At 40.4% G+C, this 22,208-nt stretch overlaps 1 protein-coding gene across 21 annotated transcripts in view; it reads left to right on the top strand.

Moving 5' to 3' along the window:
• Window positions 1–22,208, top strand: part of ptprdb (protein tyrosine phosphatase receptor type Db) — a 140,937-nt gene that overhangs the window by 15,859 nt on the left and 102,870 nt on the right. For all 21 annotated transcript variants that reach the window (XM_020597106.1, XM_020597107.1, XM_020597127.1 and 18 more), the window contains one exon: window positions 8,200–8,225. The gene's annotated coding sequence lies outside the window, so the exon portion shown is untranslated. The remainder of the gene's footprint in view (window positions 1–8,199; window positions 8,226–22,208) is intronic.

Raw genomic sequence — 22,208 nt, 5'->3', positions numbered from 1 at the left:
TGAATACTTATGACCATGTGATATTTCAGTTTTTCTTTTTTTAATAAATCTGCAAAAATGTCAAATATTCTGTGTTTTTCTGTCAATATGGGGTGCTGTGTGTACATTAATGAGGGAAAAAAATGAACTTAAATGATTTTAGCACATGGCTGCAATATAACAAAGAGGGAAAAATTTAAGGGGGTCTGAATACTTTCCGTACCCACTGTATATATCATCATGAGAATTCTGCCTGTCCTGGCAGATACACTGTACTGGAGGTGACAAGTTGTTCTTTTTTCTTATTTGTCTTTCTTACAGTGTGAAAGCCAAGTGAAAACTTTATGCATACATAGAGTTACAAATGTTTACAGATGAATTATCAAACCAAAGGGCACATTTGTGCATATTTTATGTTTGCATAATGTACTGTACTCTGCAAATTTTGAAAACACAAGCTTGATATTCATGATTCTTTTTTAAATGTTCTCAAAAGTAGCTGGTGATGTCACTTTCCCTTAAAACTTAATTTTGAATATGTTTTACCATAAACACTGACTTTCAACAAGAACTGTCCCAGACACAGCTGCAGTTAGTTTTGAAATCACACATTATACAAAAACACTACACTTAGTGTGACTTACAGTAACATCTGCATCGGCAGTGGTGCGAGGAGGAATCAGCGTTGGTCAATAAGAGAAGATGATTGTTCCTACATTACATGTTGTACAGTATCTGTATAGCTTACATGGCCCCAGCCCCGCACCCCACCACACACACACACACACACACACACACACACACACACACACTGATGAGAGGAGGTGTTCATCTGGCGGTGTGTGTATTTGTTTATATGTGTGTGTGCATGGGTGCACCAGAAGGGGTTTGTGACTAATGGGGTCATTATTGATGCTGAATCAGGATTACTGCTGATTACAGTGGTTGGATACCAACCTAATGAGTATACAAATACACACATACATGCACACATGCATACAAGCTCTCTCCGTGTGTCTCTGCGTCTGCCTCTCTCTCACCCACACACACACACACACACACACACACACACACATTTTCATTTCTTTCAGGCTCTCCTAGGTGCACTTATGCACATAAACCTCCCACCTCAGCTAATAAACATACACACCCAGCCATCCCTCTTTCAGCCTCTCTAGATCTCCTCTGCTCTGACTCTTGCATGCACACACACACACACACACACACACACACACACACACACACACACACACACATGCTGTGTTTTCATTCCTTGTGGGGACTTTACATTGACTTACATTCATTTCCTGTAGACTTATCCTAACCCTAACCATAACCACTACTTGCCTAACCCTAACTCTGACCCTAATACTTAACCTAACCTCATCCCGACCCCAAACCATGTTGCCACCCTAAAATTCAGTGATTTCCTTGTGGGGACCATAAGCTAGTCCCCACAAGGATGGCTGAGTCCCTACAGTGTGAGTGTGTTAACAGGTTTCAGTCCTCATGATGTAAGTAATACAATGGCGCGCGCACACACACAGTCATATTCACACTTAGACATGCACACCATGAGTTCTCTGTGACCAGGCAGGTGGCAGGTGTTGTGTTGAGGAACCAGTCGCCTACCTGTTTTTGGCAGTACTATTAATGAGCCTTAGACACAAACACACATATGCACCTAGGACACAATGTAAGTACACACACAAAAATTTCACCAACTCAAATTTTTTAAAACTACATTATATTATATCATCACAATGTCTCTTTTTTTGGCGGACTTAGCTTTGACACCACTAGAAACCCCCTACTGCAAATACATATCCATATGTATTTGCCATCAGTGTGTCCATTCAAGGTGTGTATCAGTCTATGTTGTGTTTGTGTCTGTGGCCTCTCAGTGTCATTGAAATGTCAGTGTCATGATCACCCTGCCCAGCATCATAAATGAACAAACATTCACATCAGAACAATCCCCAGCATTTAACACTTCAATTTGACATTTGCCTTTGTGCTTGTGGACACATGCGGATTCATCTGATGTGTGTGTGTGGCCTCATTAAGTCCCTCCTAGAGCGTTGCCCTCTGCAGGGTATCACAAACGTATTTTATTGAACCCTGAGCCGATGGATATACAGTACCCATTCTGGGTTCATTAAGTTAAAGTTAAGTAAAAGCATGTAAACTACTGTACATGGATGAGAGGTCAAACATCCAGTTGTCATCTTATAGCACTTCTGGATACACAGTGAGCTGGATGACTGAGAATCTCCACAGACATATACATTATATGACACATGGAAAAATGATAGGAGCTGTAGCGACGTGTGACTGTTTGTTTGTGTGTCTGTTGGTGGGCTTCCTGTTGTTTTACTGTCCTTCCAGGAGTGATACTATTTGCGTATGAATTACATACTCAGAGCTGTTTATTCTCAGTAACATCTCAGCAGCATAGCTCCAGGTTTTAATCAAAGCACAAGTGGTATGTTTACTGTGTGTATGCCTGCGTGTGTGTTTGAAGCTCTGTGTGTGAAGCAGCGATGTGCACTGTTCTTGAAAGCCACTGTAGTTTCTAAATCAAGTCTTTTATGAAGTTCTGCTGCTCTGGGCAGATCATTAACATTTCATGTCACCCTGGCTCAGTCTGTGTCTTACTCCTATGGGCAGGAAGCAGAAATTCCCTGTGTGAATTGTCCACGCTTTCGTCCGCAAATGCAGACCACAGTGCCTTTACTCAGCTTATTGAGATCTTAGACTTTTTTTTTGTTTAAAATCTTCACAAACATCTGTCAACCTTGACTCTGGGCTTAATTTAAATGTTCATTCTGACAAACTGATTTTCATAACGACTGTGGAGCAACATTTTTTTTTAAATCAATGTAGAACTGTAGGGGGAAATTTTTCTCTTAAGTTTCATCACTTTGCTAGACTTTATAGTGTCTTTTGTTATGTCCTCACTCTCTTAACATTCACCACTCACTTGTCAGTTCTGAGGTGCAACTTGCCTTAAGTATCAGGATTCAGCATGTAAGCTCATCTCATTATCTCCGTTTGCGTGGAGATGTGTGTGTTTGTGTGTGTGTGTGTGTCCTTCATGTATGAGCATATAACTGACTGTGAGAGTGTGAGTGAGTGATGGGTGTGTAAGCCCCCCTCTCTTGCGCTCAGTTTGAAATAAAGCGACAGATAATCGCAGGGCTCTGGCGAAGCGAGCTCATCTGAGCGCCAATCGATACGGGTGCCATAGCTTCAAAGCTACCCTTCAAAGGGGAGAGAAATAGCCATATGCTCTGCGTGCTTTGTGTGCGCGCGCGTGTGTGTGTGTGAGAAAGAGAGGGAGAAACAGAGGGAGGCCAAGGAAGCTGGAGCAAATGTGTGGGGAAGGAGAGAGAGTATGGGAGAGCAAGAATAAAAAGAGGGGATATACGGGGAGTCTCTCTTTGCAGATGAAAACTGTTTTCAAACATTATCATATCACAATTGACATGCAAAGTGCTTGTGATGCAACCGATGTCGCTATTTAAATTGGACAAAATCATTGTTTAGTTAGCTGGTAATCTCCTGATATTATGGCTCTGTCATCTTTTATTCAGCAAACCGGCAGCAGCTGCGGCCTTTGTTGAGAAAATGGGCCGGGAGGAGACACGCACACAGACGCTAAGAGAGAATTTAAAGACTGGGAGATAGTGTGTGTGTGGTGTAAGTGAGGCAGAGAACCATCTATATACAGCGTACTGAGAGACAGTGGGAACTGAATGTGTGCAGGAAGGTGGAGTGTGAGGACATGAGAATGACAGAGTGAGAAAGGGAGAAGGCGGTGTGTAGAGATGTGTTTGTATGTGAGACTAAAAGAGGGAGAGAGATCCCCAAACCATGCTGTGTTTAGCAGTGCCATATCACCTTTTTCAAAGTGAAAATGAGAATGTATTTTTGACTTGTCTGTGTAAAAAAAAAAAAAAAAAAAAAAAAAAGTCTGTAAGGTCTGAGTGTGATTGAAGATGTGTTTTTGCATGTGCACAAACACGCATTCATATATAGTGTGCATGTGTGTGTGTGCCAGTGTAGTGAGGCAGTGTGTGTGTGTGTGTGTGTGTGTGTGTGTGTGTCAGCATGTCTAATTAGCTGAGACAAGCAGGTGTAAAACAGTAATTAATGACACGACTGACTGACTTCATTATCTCCACATGAGCTTCTCATGCTGGCCGAACAAACACACAGCAACATGCAAACATACTTTACATTAGCAAAACAATACCATCTGATTCCATAATACCTATGGTGTGTGAGAGAGAGAGTGTGTATTTTACGACGTTCTAGCGATCAGCAGCGAGTAGAGTAAGTGGACACAGTCATCACACACGCTGCCATTCGGCCACTCAAACACTCATTTAGTTTGCAAATGGACTCATTACTAATGAATCACAAGCTGCTTTAGAGCAGGCTGAGCACACAGTAATGGTTTGGCCACCCTCCAGAATACAGACACTACAACATGCACACACACACACACACACACACACACATACTCACACACTCACTCTCATTGACAGAGATTGAGAGCGAGTGTCCAAAAGCCCCAATTACCTTCACATCCAATGTAAGACAACAAGCTAGAAAGCTAATTACAAGTCCCACACACGTAGATGGGAAACATTCAAGCGCAAACACGCTCAGCCAAGATGATATGTCACCAGACGTAGCATTTTCTTTCTTTTCTTTTTTTTTTTTTTTTGGCCTGTGATTGTTAGTGTTTACAACGAGCTCATTATGGGAAATATGGCTGTGTCATTGTATTATTACCATAAGTCATGATTACAGCCCCTGAGCCCAACGATCTTTATTGAATCATCAATAAGACAGTATAATTTAGTGATTCCAGTTTTAGCCAGATTGATTTATACCTCCACACTTTGCCAGGCTTGAATGAGAGCTAATGATATCAGATGCCTCCAAATGCAGCATGTTGTCATTCAGTAAGTGGAACAAATATGTTTTTATTTATCATTCGAGTACTATCAATCTTGTCTCATGGTGATTTGCCAAGGCATAAATATCGCATGGAGCTTTCTCTCTTTCTCACTGGTGAGTGAGATGACACTGATTGGACAGAGTAATTGGACCTAATGAATATGTCAACAGCCTGTTTCATTCTCTTGTCATTAAACACAACTGGATTAGATTTACTGTGCTTACCCTAACAACTTAAAGACTCCATCAGTAGATGACTTTTCACCGGCATAGACGCACACACACACACACACACAGATTGGCTTAGCTCTGTAGATCAATGGCCTCTTGGTCAATGTGTCCTTCGGGAGGGTAATCTCTCTGCTCCTCACTAATGAAACGATCTGATTACTCTGTGTGTGTGAGAGAGAGAGAGCTGGTTTAAATGTCTCTGAGCATTCATGGGTGTCAGATTGTGTCTAAAGTGTATGGATATGTTGTCATGTTGTTTGTTCTGCAGTTAATTACAGGTCGTATCTACCATTCTGTGTAAGTCATACACGTCACATAAACAAACAATAAATAAAAAAAAGTGTGTTTCACATGTCCCCCTATGAGTATTATTAAAAATAATCACCTTGCCAATACTGAAATGAGACAATCATTGTCAGCTAGAGCAAAAAGATTCTTTCCTAACCAGGAATAAAAATTGGTGGTGATGACGCAGTGTGTTTTGAGAACGTTTTCATCACTGTCTAATTGTAACGCTGTTTTTTTATCAGCACCTTTTTTTTTTTTTTTAAGTTTTTACCAATGTACTTAACTTTATACTTAAGACCATAGGTCTGCTTTAGAGTTTGAATTTGGTTAAGCTTAAGGTAGAATTCAGTTTAGTTTGCATTAAAGTTTTGTATTTATATTTAAGCATTACCTACTTATCCTGGCCTCAGCTTAGGGTTATACATAATAAGGTTGCAAGAGATACTCCATGCCAACCTTGTCCACAGCGACTCATGTTATTCTTTCCATTTGTGAAATTGCAGAAAGAAAAAATAAATAAATAAATAAAACCCCCTAATCTTCTGAATCCATACAGTTATACTGTGGGGTCAGACGTCCAGTAGCGACTTTATGTAACTCTACTGTACTGCCATTTGCTTCTTGTGCTGTTAAACACAACTCATTCTGTGTTTGTGTATTCAAGCTCTTTTTTTTTTTGACTAAAATATCAAAATGCTCCCTGATTTCTACGTCGGTGCCCTTCTTCGAAACTCTGTCCCAAGAATAAGTTGCTTATCAAAAGAGCTCAACTTCAACATTTCTAAAAATGTTTCAAGGTGACATCTGCTTGTTACACTTTTTTGGGTTATTTTTCCCCGTATTTCTAATTCTAAATCCATTTTCTTCTGTGTGTCTTGGGCGTGTTAAACCATACGCTGTTCATGTCATCTTTTGTCCAAGGCCACATGTATTGCAGCCAGGAGAGTGTGGCAGTGTGAAGTACAATATGTCAGCGATTGGCAGGGGAAGACAAACACCCAGCAAACCAGTACTGTCTCTTCATTTCTTGCTCTGCTGTATACTGGGGCTGATGAAGTTTGGAGCTGCAGTGGGAAGGGAGGAGAGAATAAATATTGAACGACTTCCAGAGATTCAGCCAATCCACAAGAGCTATTTCTAGAATGTTTATTTCTTTGTTTCTTTAAACTCTGCAAGTTGTCTCAGAAACAGCCCCCTCAAAGGCAGATTTAAGAGCAGGCTCTTCTCGGTTGTCAAGTGACATTCGGAGCAGCAGAACCTATTTCACTTAGCTTCCTCATGTAAATGTATTCTGCATTCTTAATCAAAGCTGTCAAAACCCACCTGCTCTGGACACAAACATTTTATTATAATAAGCCCATAAGACATAATAAGACCTTTTTAGACATGGGATATGTTATATTCATGGCTTCATCAGCCTGTTAAAGCAGGGGTTTTCAACTGATTAAGACCCAGGGACCACCAGTGTAACTAAGAAGCAACCTGAGGACCATGGTAGTGTGGTGTAGAGATTGGATTGGCACTATTTTAATCCTGAAATTCACCTTGGCTTTTTAAAAGTTTGTATATTTGCATGAATATGATTATTCACAAATAATAATTAAAACATGGAAATGTGTTTAAAAAAGATGGTGATTTCCATAGTGAAACTATATCATTGAATACTTGGTCAGGGACCACCTGCAATGCCTTCATGGATCACCAGGGGCCTGCAGACCACTGGTTGATACCCCCTGTATAAAAGCAATGGCTTTCTGTCATTCAGACGTGGGTTACTTTTACGCTAATGCTCCTCATGGCTTCATTCAGACACGACGTTCTGTGATCCACTGTACCTGTGCAATATTTGCCAAGACTGCACAATACATCAGGTGACGGACAGATATAATGTATAAGGACAGAGTTTTCTTACTGCAACATGGCAGACGAAAGTGAACGTGTCCCAGGGGAAATGTTTTTCTCATATTATTGCTGATAAGGGCATTCTCCAAAACAGTCACGTTTATAGTGAGCTGAGAAACGCACAACGATGCATAAGTTACATGCACAGATACGTTCAATAGGCTGTTGTGATTGGTAGGCCCACTATTTGTAACAATGTCTGACGTGAGTGTGGCATAATCTTGTGTGTGCCTATCTGTTAATGCGACCACATGTAATTCAGACTTGCACCATGTTGAAAGTGATATGTAAATGTTAATAGACTGCTGTCGTAATGTTGGAAAAATGACCAGGATGCTTCTGTAGAGCTGAAACCAACACTTTTAGATGCGGTCAGATTAATGGAGAATTACTGAAGGGGGCTATAGATTGGTTCTAATTTTTTAATGATTTTTTTTTTTTTTGAAAATTCATCTCTAAATTGAGCTCAGGTTATTTCCATAAATTGCACAAAAGGTCATTTTGTTTATGTGACTGTAACTGGAACAAAGTTGTCCTGAAAAAGAATGATGTTTCAATGTGCTCAAAGGTTTTCAATAATTATATGGATGAAGACAGAGGAAAGACATTGCAGACAAATGCACAACAAGCCTGCTTGTGAAATGTAATGTGGTCTAGGACTGTTTTGAAATCTCTTTACTTCTACCTCACACATTCTGCTGTGAAGTGTCTTGAAAAGTTGTTGTTCTGCAGCTGCACCCCGTGGTAATCTAATTTCAATCTTTTTGTTCTCTTTCTCTTGTGTTTCCTGCTCCTCTCTCTCCCCCTTTTCACCCCTTCTCTTTGCAGTTTGACGTGCTGAAGTGCTTCTTAAGGTAACAGAGAGTCTCATTTTGTGTTTTCCTTCTCCTGTACTTTTTTCCTCTGATTTTCAACCCATAAAACACAGCATGCCATCACCACTTGGCACAGTGTGTGTATCACAAAACAATCTGCGTCCTCAAAATTTATTTGGCTCAGGATCCTGCTCACTGTAACACAATAACATTGTGTTAAGATAACAAAGACACACTCTGGGTTGCACTCCCACTACATTCCCCTGATAAAGACATATTCAGAAGCACACAGCACTGAATCAGAGGCCAATAGGACACTTTCTATAGGTATTAGACAGCATGTGTGATACACTTGCGTCCTTCGTAATTAAAAAGCTATATCATAAGAGCCGTGTAAGCATTCTGCGTAGTACACACAAAGTGTAATAATGTCCTTTAAATCCTCTTCCAAAGTGCCTTGTATTTGAATCTGCCTGTCATAAGCTGTTAGTCATAACAGGTTTGTTCTGCAAAAAAAGAAAAAAAAACTGACTTGCAGTTTTTAAAAGGCAAGACCACTGTTATTGTTTATTTAAGGATTACAGGTTTCAGCTGTGCTATATCTCAAACTTATTGCTTTCAGTCTGGAATGCTCTGAAATAATATCAGCAGACTCACAATATTTTCAAAAGAAAATTAAATGTGCTACAGTATGATACAACTGGGCCTGACCTTGTGATTGACTGCATGTTCCGCGTAAGCATGGCCAAACCATGTGGTGTGCTGGCAGCGCTTAGTTTTTATATCAGTTTAAAACCTTGTGTCTCCGAATGGTTGTTGATTGTAAATGATCTAATATTTTAGATTTGTGATTTGACTTTGTCTGACTTTCTGTAATAAACCCCTAATTTGTTTGTTTTCTGCCTAGAGGTGTGAAATATTGCTGAATTATTATTCAAAATGATTGCTTATATGGTTGTAGTTTGACCAAAAGTAGTAATAAATGATAGTTTACATAAAAGAAATGAAGTTACTTTTACCAACAATTTGAATAAAAAAATGTAAAGGCTTTCAATTATTTTTCAGTTGCCTAATGCCTTTTACAATATTTTGTCAGCCTCGGGGCCGCATAGGTATCACACATATGTTCACTTAATGTGCCTGATTAGTCTGTTTTTCTGGACTCTGTGTGCATGTACACTCACAATTTGTTTTTACCTGAAATGGCAGAATGATTTCACATTTACTATTCTTACAAGGTATATGTATTTTAATAATCTAACTACATAATTTCCAGCTCCATCCAGCTTCATCCTTACAGAGTCTAATCAGCTTGAATAAGTGAAAACACCTGCACAGGCATTTTAATTTAAAGGTACATTAGCTTTTTTTTTTTTTTTTCAGCCACTAGTGGGTCTAATGAGGCTCAAAACAAACCGACATGTCCTGTTTCCTAGCAACGATAAATGGAGTCACCAGTCCAAATCTACCGTTAGCTGACCAACGAGTCCCTGCCCTGGCAGCACTGCAGCCGCACAGTGTCCAGTGACGAGTTTGATAGTGAGGAGACAGGGCTAACACAGCCTGTTTAAATTATATTGATGCTAAAGGTTAAACATTAATTAAGTGTGTGGCCATGTTGGCTGACAGGTGGGAGGGTCCCACCACAGGTGACTTGCCGCTAGCTGTCTAGAGAGCTCCACTCACGCTCCACCTCTTTGCCCATTTTTGGATTAGTGTAAGAGACAGAGTGATGCACTACCAAGATGGCGACGGCCACATTCGAGCTTCAAAACCTTCCTTCAGAAAACCAATGCATGGCATCACAGTGGATTTGTCCAGTTTTTATATACAGTCAGCATTGGTTCGCGTTTGCAAAATGCTTCTTTTAACCTTTGCTAGGTGGTGAGCGGGGTTAATGTCTGGATTCACCATCAAAACAGAGGGTGGAGAAGCCGTGCAATAATAATGACAGAAGGGCTGTAGGTAGCAGAGTGTCACGGAGGAAGGTAGTATAGCCAAGAGACACAATGTTCTGTCCCATTTTCACTTTAGAGAGTGTGTAAAATACTAGTTAATACATTTTAAGCACCTACAATATTGTGTATCATATCTGAACATTTCTGACTTTAGTGACTCCCAGACCAAAGGACACTGGCAGTGAATAGCATAAAGCAGTGACTCACTGCTTTCAAAGGAATGTTTCATTTTTTTACAAACACATTTTTTTTACAGAATCATTTGGAAGATGCTGTGTATCAAACTACACATACTAAAAATAAGGATAATAGAATTTTCCTATGAACAATGACACAAAAAATATTTGGCTGACAGAACTTATTACATTTTTTCCCCTCATTCAAATGCAGAATATTTCCACATATAAACACAGAGAAATCACTGTGATGCTGTAGGCTAATTATTGCTGAATTTTGTCCAAATCAGCCACACCTACCTCAGTACTAAGGATAATAGTGAAGGGTGCCAACCCTCCAAAGGACCTAAGACATAAAAAGCACCACAATTGAAACTACATAGTTTTTAGCACACATAAATGCCATGCTAGTGTTCCACATAGTATGTTTGTTTTGGTGCCTGAGGTTTTGTTAAAGCATGTGTTTGTGTCTGTGACAGCAGCGAGGACCACTTTGAGTTTTATATCATGAGACTGAAGACATTTTGGTAAAATGAGGATGTTTTTGCCCAGTCCACACCATCTGACACCTTCAAAGGGCTGTTAGAGAGTAAAGAAATGGTTTTAAGGTTTAGGGTAGAATTAGGTTTAGTTTAGGGGCAGGGTAAGAGTTGGGGTTAGGGCATTTAGTTGTGATGGTAAGGGTTAGGTTAAGGGTCAAGGCTGCGTGTGATGGCATGTACCTCTAACTTTTTCTCCATCTCCTTCCTTGTGAGTTTCGGTTTCCCAGCGTCAGGAGTCTGCTATGTTGGGACCGTGTGTGGAGCCTCATTAGTGACTAAGGTTTGGCCACTGCACTGCTACTGGAGACTCACTCAGGGGCACAGAGTCATGGGTTACTCTAGTGCTGGCCCATCTGCCACATTGGCTCTCACTTGAGACTCTGAGATTTCTTTCTCTTGTTTTTGGAGCACATGGATCTTTATAAGCAGTGGATCTTTATAAGCAGTGGTGGAAGGTAAATAACTAATTAACTCAGGTATTGTGAGGTACAGTAGTTTATTTGACTAGGACTTGCTGTTATATTGTTATACTTCATTATTATACTTCTATACATGTGAAAGGAAACAATGTAATTTTTACTTATTTAAATGTATTTAAAACCTGTAGCTATGATATTACATACAAAACATATGTTAAGATTATAAAATGATGTGTTGTTATAGAGTGAGTCAGTATTTTTGCACTTCCGGTTCCCTCACCGTGAAGTCTGTGAGTTTTTTTGAGTGGCTTTTTGGATAGACGCATGAAATAAGGTTTCTAGTTAACACAAGGCTGATACATTAACAATACATTAATAAGGCCAATACAATAACAGTTCATTAGAAAATGGCCTGATCAGTGTCAGTGTCATAAACTGTTGCTTGTCACAGAGCTTATTTTCTGCAATGATCCAAAAGCCTGTGGAAAAATCCCATTGGCTTTTTGTTGAGACAACCAGGGTGATGCTAACTTCCTGGTTGGCCTACAAAAAAAAAAAAAAAAGTCATCCTGACAGCACTCTGTAGATCAGAGGTTGTCAAAGTCTGACACCTTTTGTTAGAATATGATCTGTTAAGTCCAATATCATTTGCAAAGCCTAGAAGAGCAGTAAGAATATTTTATTTTATCCCATTCATGTGTGCAGGGAGTTGACAGGAAGTCAGCCTTAAATCAGTGCATCATGTCTGTGAGTCTGACTTGACTGAGATATGGCTTCAAGCAGGAGTATGAATTTTGACCAAACTGTAGAAACTGGGCACAAGTATTTTTAAAGGACCTTGTTTACCTCCCAGTGAACTGTGTCACACAACTTCCTCAAAGTTTGAAAACCTCAGTTAAGACAAAACATCTCAATAGTTGAAATGAGCTCTAACCTGACCAACTGGAACATTAAAGGAGCCTGCTGCACAAAAATAATGACATGATGATATAACACTGATTCTGCGTGATTTTTACTTTTACTCTTGAAACTTTGAGTACTTTTTTTTTTAGCTAATATTTTACACTTATTTAAAGCTGCATTAACTAACGTTTCCCTCTAATCTGTGACTGTGAAGGGCAAAGTGAGAATCAAAACAAACTCAAGCAGTATCCCTTCCTCTTCACCCCTCCTGCCCTGTCTCTGAAACTATGTGTGGTCACAACAGTGGCAGTCAGGTAGCACAGCAGCAACAACCGGCTCTAGATCTAATGCTTATGGAATATCAAGCCCGTAGAGCTCATGGTTTTCAGTGGCATTGCAGCAACACAATGCAAATAAAGAGGTTTACATTTTAGCAATTTTTGCATACGTATGACTAACGTTTGCACCAGATGTATCTGCAGTAACACAAACAGATTATACAGAGGAATGTTTGTCCCCAGTAATATTGACATTATAGTAATGTTCAGGCCACAGTTGCATCACATTCAGTGTTATATACTTGACACACATAGCCATGAGTTGTAACAAGAGAAGTTTCATGTTATGCTTTGATAGCTTTGACAACTCCCCACTTTTCTAGTTGTGTTGATGGTGTAAATTTGAACAACTTCTCACTAAAATGTTACATGGACTGCAGTGTTATGTCCAACATAAACAAAACTTAAACTGAGCAAAAATGATCAAAATCACCTCATTTGCTGATCCAGGGAAACGCACAGGTTTCTGCTAACTGAACAACAAAGCACTAGCATTGCAGTCAGTTGGAATGACTCCAAATTAAAACCAGGATAATTCAATTCAAATGCTAATGCTAGCTTGCTAATGACGAGGACATATGCAAAGCTACAGGACTTGCATGTCTAGAAGGAAGAAAGCCACATCTGCATAAAATTTTATTCTTTTGGATGCTTTTAATGCTCTCCATCTCAGACATGCCAAACTAATGTTAACTCTGGTTTTGCCTCATTCTTTGTCGCACTCTTTCTGTGCGACAGAACACGGCCTCTTGGATCTAACAAGTCTGCTCCCATCCTGGGTTGTACCTGCACAGGGAACCTCCATGGTCCATCTTTGAAATGAACCATACTGGTTTGAAAAATGCATCTTATAACCTCAGGTCAGTGAGAGGCGTGAAAAAGAGGATTGCGGATTTTAACAACACCAGCCACAAAGGGCAAGAAATAAACACAAGACCTGAAGATAGCAGAGTGGGGTGGAAGTGTTTAAACACCAGGGAGAAAACAGTTCCAGACAATATTTTGTGGATTTATGTATATTGCGTACATGAGTATGTGTTTTGTCAGTCAGTAAATTCTAGTCAAGCCTGTTAAATCACTCCAGGTGGCAGGTAAGAGGAAGAGATGAAAAGATTCAAATTAGCCAGCTGATGAATCTGGATGTCAGCTGATAATGTTTTTAGGGCAGTTTGCATAATTCTGCTTGATTAAATAATATAACATGTCTCTCAAGGCCGTGAATTTAGAGTTAGAGCAACATGAGGCCAATCTACAGTGAAGCAGACAGATAGACATGGGTAGGCAGAATGACCCCTGCATGAACTGACCAGTCAGTGCACAGTGTCACTGCATGTGTTCAACAGCTCTAAACAGTGTCATGTGTTGTGTTTGTAATGAAACCCACTTACAGAATTACCTTTAATAGCTCTGCTCAGCTGGAGAAAGGTTAATTATCACATCCTGTTACAAACAGACAGGACACCTCCCCCTGTCAAGCCCACATACATATACACTCTGAACCACACAAACACACCAACCATGAAATGTGTGTGCACGTGTATTTGTCATATAAAGACATAATATAGTATCTGTCCCCATTTCCCTCATCACTCATTTGAGACCTGTATTTCTTTTTATTCTACTCACATCTTCCTCTCTTCTTCCTCCTCTACATCACATGTATGAACAACACGACAGGACCGATGCCACAAAATCCATTCTTGGTGTCATTCATCAGGAAGAAATGGACAAATTTCCCTTAGATCATGTTTATTCACTTTGATACAATGTGTGAATCGAGCAGATTTATCACATCCTTTGAAAAACAGGGTGCAATTCAAAAATGAAATGACAGATGAGTGGACAGAGGTGTTCAGTGGGTGTGAATCAGTGAACCACAGAAAATGATTGTGGTTGTGTTCTCTGGAAGAAACCAAACAATTCAGAGCAAAGAATTGAACTGACAGCTCCAAAGGGACCACAGAGAAGAAGTGGAATATTTTCTTTTTCTAAAAATGAGCAGCTCCTCCTTAGATCATGAACCCTTTTACAGTATCTTTGCACTCTTTCATGCCGCCCACTCGACTCTTCAGTCAACTTTACCATTTTCTTCAAACGTGACCCATCTGCTTCTTCTTCTCCCCTTCTTCTAAGCATCTTGTCTTACCCTGCTATTTTTGCACATATCCACCCCATAGTTGTGTTGTCCCCCATCCACCTCCCCTCTCTCCATCCTAATTTCATTGCCAGTCTAGACAACTTCAGCAGCAGGTGCTGGGGGAGCTAGAGAAAATGGGATGAGAAGGAGGGAGGAAGGGAGGAAAGGAGCCAGCAGGATAAGGAAGGCTGAGTAAGAACAGAGAGAGATTAATAGATCAAGTGGAGAGGCATATGATGAAAGTTTAGAAGAGTATGGAGAGGAAAGGAAATGAAAGGGTGGGGCAGGTTAAGGTTGGACTGAAGGAGGGGAAGATATGGGGAAAGGAGAGATCTGGTAAGTGCTATGCAGAGGGGAGAGGTGCGGAAGAGGCTATTTTAATGCAAGGTAGAAATCAGGTGCTTGAGATGGGGAGAGAAGGAAGTGGCAAAGAAAAAAAGGAAGGGTAAATGATGGCAGGTATGGAGCAAAGGAATGAAATGTAAATGAATGTGGGGATCAAGTAACGAGGCTAAAGGGATGAGAAGGAGAAAGTCCCAAGAAAAGGTTGCGGCTAAGCAAGAAAGAGGAGGGAGCACAAGAATAGATGGATGGATGGATGGATGGAGTATGTGTAGGAGAGAGGACAGGAACCGTTTTGTTGTGCTTTTACGGGAGGACACCGGCTGTAAGGAAGTGAGGTGGGTAATAAGGCCATAGCTCATTCTCAGTCTGAGTGTGCACTAGTTGTGTGTCTGTGTGTGCTTAGGTGGCAGAGAGTGAGCAGCCTCTACCCTATTACTGACTACCTCTCACTGGATGACTTATATGTTCCTCGTTTTTCACCAATGGGATGACAGCAGATGCTCGGGAAGAAACAAACACTTGCGTGCAGACATACAGTCCTCGTTCATAAAACCACATGAGTAGTGACAGGAGAAATCTGCTACTCCTTTCTGATGTGAAGAGAAAATGACATCAGCAAAGAAAAACTAAAGGCTTACAGCAAATCCTCCGATTGCTAATATATATTATAAAGCAATTTATTATAACTTAGTGCTCATTTTAAAAAGTAAGTTATTTTAGAAATTAATCACAAAAGCATACACATCAGCCACATTGCTTTTGTTACTCAGTCCAGTTTTGTCAAATGTGCCAAAGCCACAAAAAAAAAAACAAATATCTGTTTTGTATTTAATATCAGTGCTGGGCAAGTTACTTGAAAACTGTAATCAGTTACTCATTACACATGGTGGTTTCAGTCTTTACCATAAAATTCACCAAAACTCTCTTCTTTTTTTTTTTGTTTTAATTACTACTGTGTAAAAACTTTGTCCTGTACTAACCACAGTCCCTTGACACTCTTCTGTCAAGCTGTCAAGTCTAGCCTGCAAAGGTTTGGGGATTCTGGGACATGGTAATTGTTAGAGAGAGGCCTTGTTTAATGTCTGGATTTTTAGTTAATAGCAGAGTTACAGAGTGTCAAGGGACTTGTGAGGTTTGAGCATAACCCAGAAGTTCCACTTTCACTTACAAGGATTAGATCTTAACTAATGACCGACTTTCAAATGGTAATCCTTTATACTTCTCATTATTCAAACATGTAACTGCAATATTTTAATTGTAATTACACTACATATTGGATCACTAAGACATTTACTATTAGAAAAGTAAGGAAACAGCAATAGCTCTACGTCATGTGACAACTTTAACTTCAGCTACAAGCAAGCCGTGAGTCGATATCTATCTGTCTCAGCTCACTCAGACCGTCCAAGACCAACCATATTCATAAGCACTTCTGAAAAACCACTACCCGTTTCAAGCATAGAAACAATTATCTTCTGTTCAGCTAGCTACTGTACCTTGTACATTTGCAGTCAGTGTCTGAGAACGTTGTAACTGCATGACATTTAACAATCACTCGCTGTTTTGCAGAGGTTTTCAACACAAGAAATCAAAACTTTTAAAAGTGCATGTAAATAGGGGAAAAGAGCAATCCTACTTGTCACGAAGTGTTTATGACACTCCAACAGGAAATTGTCTTAATTGATGACTGAGAGGATTGATACTTCACAAAAAACTAATTGTCAATACACACACACAGTTAAAACATCTTTTCAATCCTGTCTTGTCCTTTTAAAGTGAAAGTTCATTTGTGTTATTGTAATTTACCATTTCCACGGTGACATTTTCTGCCGTGAATGAAGACTGACCCTGTCAGACTTCTCCTCTGCTGAAGTCAAAACAAACCCAGGGACTAATGGTGTGGAGAAAGAAGATATAAGAATCTATCCCAATAATTTCAGCCATTTTAATTAAATTTATTCATGTGCTTCCCTGTGAAGAATTTGGGGCAGCAAGTGGGGGAAGAAGGAGTGCAAGAAAGAGAAAATGGGTCACTTTGGCAGAGGGCCTCGGAGGCTTCATTAGGAAACCCGTTGCAGTCATTCTGTGGCCTTTCTAATTTTGCCCCAGCATTCCCATTCGGCACTGGAGGGAATCCGATATCAGCCTAACATTTGTGACCTCATCAGGAGCAAGAAATAAGCAGGTCAGGTCATGCTAGTCTCACCCACTGCCACCTCTGTGACATTCTGCCACCTTTCTCTATTTAATCTACCTAAATTAATGCTCAGTCTCACTCACCTTGGAAAGAAAAATGTCAGGTATCCAGAACTTTGCAGCTGCACGCATTGTCTTTTCCTGTGAAAGAATTAGCATACTAGCACTGAGTTGATTTGATGTTAACTGTGCAAGGGAATTAAATGCACTGGGTAATTTAGCTTTTCAAAGATGATAGCTGAGCATATGGAACAGGGCCGAGCTCTGTCAGTTTCTTCTCTTCTGAAGCTCTTCTTCCCTCTCATATCTCATTTGCTATAATTCTCACTATCTCCCTCTCTCCTCTTCACCCCATAACACTTGTTCATTTTTCTTGCTTCCTCTCTGTGTTGTAGACACTTTCTTCCAGCTCTTTTGCTCTCTCAGTCATTTGTTCTCTTAGCCCCAAGCACAGTAGTGTCTAATATGTCTTTAAAAGTAGGTCACCACTAAGTAATTGCACCTACGAAATAATAATTCAGAATTATCACCATATAGCCATGACCCCAAGCACACAAAAACATCTGCTGCTCTGGAGAGCAGTCATTGTGATTTTCATTTCGTTGTAGTGTTACGTTACATAGAAACTGATAGCAGGATTATTTCACATGGCATAACACAATTTCACAGCAAGGATGTTTGTGGCTGTCATATAGGATGTGTGATTACACTCCAATTACATGGTGTTGCAGATTGCTTACAGCCACACTCTGCAGCTAGTTCTATCAGTAAGCATTCCATTATATACTGTATGTACACTGATCAGCCATAACATTATGACCACCTGCCTAATACTGTGTACACAGGAGTCAATGCGGCTGTTGGTTGGCACTCGTGTCACTCTGCAGCTCACTGTGCATCTTCTGTGAATCCATTTGTTCTACTGTCAGGAAGAGCACAAATGTGTCAAGCATTCAGTGAAAAACTTGTGGAAAAGGAGTGAAAATTGTGGTCGTGAGGACACGTTAGAGATCATTTTTAGACAAATTCAACAGCCTTCCCACTCTAGGTGTGGTATCACTATAGAGATCATTTTTAGACAAATTCAACAACCTTCCCACTCTAGGTGTGGTATCACCACTGCTGAATGTTTCTCCTCATAAACACCAACATACAGTATTTCTCATTTGCAACCATTTTAACAAAGATTCAAACAAAATGGAATGAAAAGGATGTTCTACAGTAGGTCAGCCTCATCATCAGTGAGCCCTGGGCGTCCATGACCCTGTTGCCAGTTCACCGTTTGTCCTTCCTTACACACTGTTGCTAGGTACTGACCACTGCAGACCAGGAACACCCAACACGACCTGCAGTCTGGGAGACACTCTAAGTCACTCAGATCCCTACATTTGCCCATTTTTCCTGCTTCCAACACATCAACTTCAAGGATTGAATGTTCACTTCCTGCCTAATATACCCCACACACTGACAGGTGCCGTTGTAATGAGATAATCACTGTTATTCACTTCACCTGCTAATGGTCATAATGTTATGGCTGCTCAGTTTATGTAAATATAGGTTTAGATTAATCAAAACCAAATGGGATGATAGTGTACCACTGCACAATGGCGTGGTAGCCATGCTGAAGAAGTGTGTTTTTAAGTCTGAATAAATCATTTTAACAGTTTCTCCAGCAAAGTACCTCCACAGCATCACACATGCCTTGTGGCAGGAACCACACAGGCAGATGCCATCCATTCACCTTCTCTGTGTCTCACAAAGACACAGCTGTTGGAATCAAAAGTCTTACTTTTGCACTCATCAGCTCAATTTTCCACCTGTCTAATGTATTTTTGTTGTTCTTATTGGTTTCCCAGAGTAGTGGTTTCTATGCAGCACTGCAAACATTAAGGCCTGATTCAAGCTGTAATTGTTGTTTAGATGTGCGTTATGGATGAATGTCAGTTCCAGTATGCATAAGATATAAAACCAACATGGTTTTAACTCCCAAGAATTTCAGTTGCATTTGGTATATGAACTTCTGGAGCATAATTTGAATCGCCGCTGTACTTATCCTGCTTTAGGTTTTAAAAAGGGGTCGTTTTTAAAATGTAGTTCTAGGATTAAAGTGTGACTCTAGTTTCTATCCTGTGAACATCTTCACTGCCTCCTTCTTATCTTTCTGTGTCATGTACCAGTTGTTGGATGAGAACTCTTAAACGTCAGGCACACACACATACACATCTTATAAACAAGTTCAAGTTGTTTACGCGAGACTGTGTCATGCCGCTCTGAGGGTCCCTGTTTCCAACTTGACCTATAATAAACTCCTTAATAGTCTGTTCAACATTTGATCAATGCTGCATGTACACCTCAAAGGAGTAAACATGTTTACAAAATCAAATTTACTCTTGAAATACATTTTCTGTAGAAAATTACAGTACTGATGAGCATATGATCTTGACATAGTTCAACTGCCACAGTCAAAAGCGATGGGTGCAGCTTGAGGGTGGATGTCTGGAGATTGTGGATGTTTGTGGGTAATCATGTCAGTGTTACGCATGGCCCTACTGTGACACTACATTTTAATTGCGGTTTAAGAGATGGCTGTCTGATGCTGGCTGGGATGCTCACTCTGCTTACCCGCTCGCCTTGATGTTGAGTCCACTTGACAGAAACCTAAGAAGAGTGCTTCACACATGCTGAGTGAAGCATAAGCCAAGTAAACCAAGTTCCACTGAGCTGCCTTGGTCAGGGGTAGACATCAAAAAATGATCTGGGTGTTTGCTGCGCAGATCAGTGCAGAAATAGTTGGTTCATGGTGTGAAAGCACTTCAGCAACCTAAATAATATGCCACTTTGCCCTGAATAATTTCTGCCACCAGTGGTAACCTTTAAGGTGATGTCCAGACAAAGCAACTAGAGGTGGATTACCTTCAAATTACTATTAACATTTTGAGTCTCAATGAAAGATCACTTCAGCCATCAACATAAAGGGATTCAAAGGCTTCTTTGAAGAGCTCCCATGGGAGTGCTCACACAGATTCAAAGCAACTAAAAAGGGTTTGCACAGATTTTCACCACGGGTGCCACTTCATCACATACAAATCAGGAAGGAAACTACAGTAATGGCATGTCCACCAAAAACAAGATAAACATAACTTGTCCTAGCTCATTGTGCAAGAGCTGTGAAGTGAAATTGCTTGCGCCAACATGAGCTTTCCAAATGATCTAGTTTCCAAATTCTTCCTCTCCGGCACAGGGCTGCCGAGGCTTTAATTACTTCTGCTGGGCCAGCACAGGTGAAGCACATTCTCGCTAACAAGGTGGTTTCCAACCAGGGGAGCACTAGAGCCCAACAGGAAAACAACATGATGGAGAGGAAAACTGGTGCCCACAACAGAGGGCAACTGATGCTTATAATAACCTTCCACCCAACTGATTTCACCAGCCCTTGTCAGATTGTTACAGAAGAAACATGGTGCAAGTGTAGAGGAATCCAGGCAGGAATGTGTCATCAGCTGAAATAAAAGTGTGAACCAGTTTTCACACATGGCACACATATATTCACCACAGTACACATATATGTAAGCACTGAAATCTGCCAGGTTTTAGACCGATCATCACAACCAAGCAAAGACAGATTCTTTCACAGTAATTACATAAAGTGAGATGTTGCCATTATGGCCTGAAAACAATGGGTGTTTACAGGCCAGGGAGTGCAACAGTAATGACATATAGATAGTTTTCATTTGCAATTAAATTGCTTAATGATCTTTACATCATCAGATCCTGCAGTTAATATATGCTGCCATCATCGTCTCTGCCCTTATTTAGTAAGTCGAGCAGGAGACCGAGACAGGAGTGGTGTAACACTACAGACTAGTGGTGACTCTTTGTTATGGCACCTTGCTCCAGTTGCCAGTAATACAATCATTCTAACCACCTTAACACTGGAAATAGCAAAATTTGAATCATCTTGTTATTTTTTCCTCTATGTTATGAGTGAGACTTGTCTCAGCCTGCTGCAAAGTGGGGGATTACAACAAGAAGTAGATTATGTCAGAAATGCTCAGATCAAATACTGACATTAAATAGAGATGTGAAAACTTCTGTGCTGTAGTGACTGATTCACAGCAATACTGCAGGTTATTTGTCTGAGGCCTCAAAGTTTAACTGAGGATGGATTTCATAACAAAAATAACTGTGCAACTGAGCATGATCCTTTGAGACACATCCTGATTTCACTCTTCTAGTGGAGTTATTTCTTTTTTTGCTCTGGCTCGGTGCACTCTGCTGCACGCCATAGTTGGCAGAAAAATTCAGAATAACAACTGTGGTTATTGCAATTGCAAAACATTGAAGAGTGACATCTGTGTGTGTTTCTGGCATTAGTCACATTGTGAAGACTGAAACCCTTAACATACTCGCAATGACCTAATGCTGGTCCTCGTGGAAATCATTGAATTTTTAGAGTGACGAGGTTTAGAGTAAGTGTCCAAGAAATTAATGGAAGTCAACATAAGGTTCCCACCGGGAGTAAACAAATGTGTGTGTGTGTGTGTGTGTGTGTGTGTGTGTGTAGTCTTTCTTTGCTTATGTTTCACACACCTCTGTGCTACATGTGTCCAAATGCAGCCCCTTTGATCTGTCAGAGTTTGTACGTATCATACTGAGGTGCTGTATGCTTTTCCCATCTTTTAGCCCCTCATCCCCTCAGAACCCGTAAGCCTTGTAAGTAGCTGGCACGGAAGCCTTAAAAGCCTTAGAAGCCCCCAGTATAGGAATTGAGCCAGGGTTGTCCATTTGACCCAAACTTGTTTTGGAACAACTCAGCTGCAGTAGTTGAACTCAGGGTGCATGTAGGAAGCTGCGATCCAAATGCTGTGACATAAACACACACACACACACACACCAATGCAAGGCAAGTGCAAAAACACACAAACACAAGGAATTTAGTTGAAAGCCAGAGTTGGCTTTAAGAGCACTGAGTTCTGAAAGGCTAAGGCTCTGTTTCTAATCCCTTTCC

The sequence above is a fragment of the Monopterus albus genome, unplaced genomic scaffold (assembly GCF_001952655.1).
Source record: "Monopterus albus unplaced genomic scaffold, M_albus_1.0 scaffold32.1, whole genome shotgun sequence".
In the NCBI taxonomy this organism is placed as follows: Eukaryota; Metazoa; Chordata; class Actinopteri; order Synbranchiformes; family Synbranchidae; genus Monopterus; species Monopterus albus.
The sequence above is the reverse complement of the archived record's forward strand: the minus strand, read 5'-3'. Positions and strand labels throughout refer to the sequence as shown.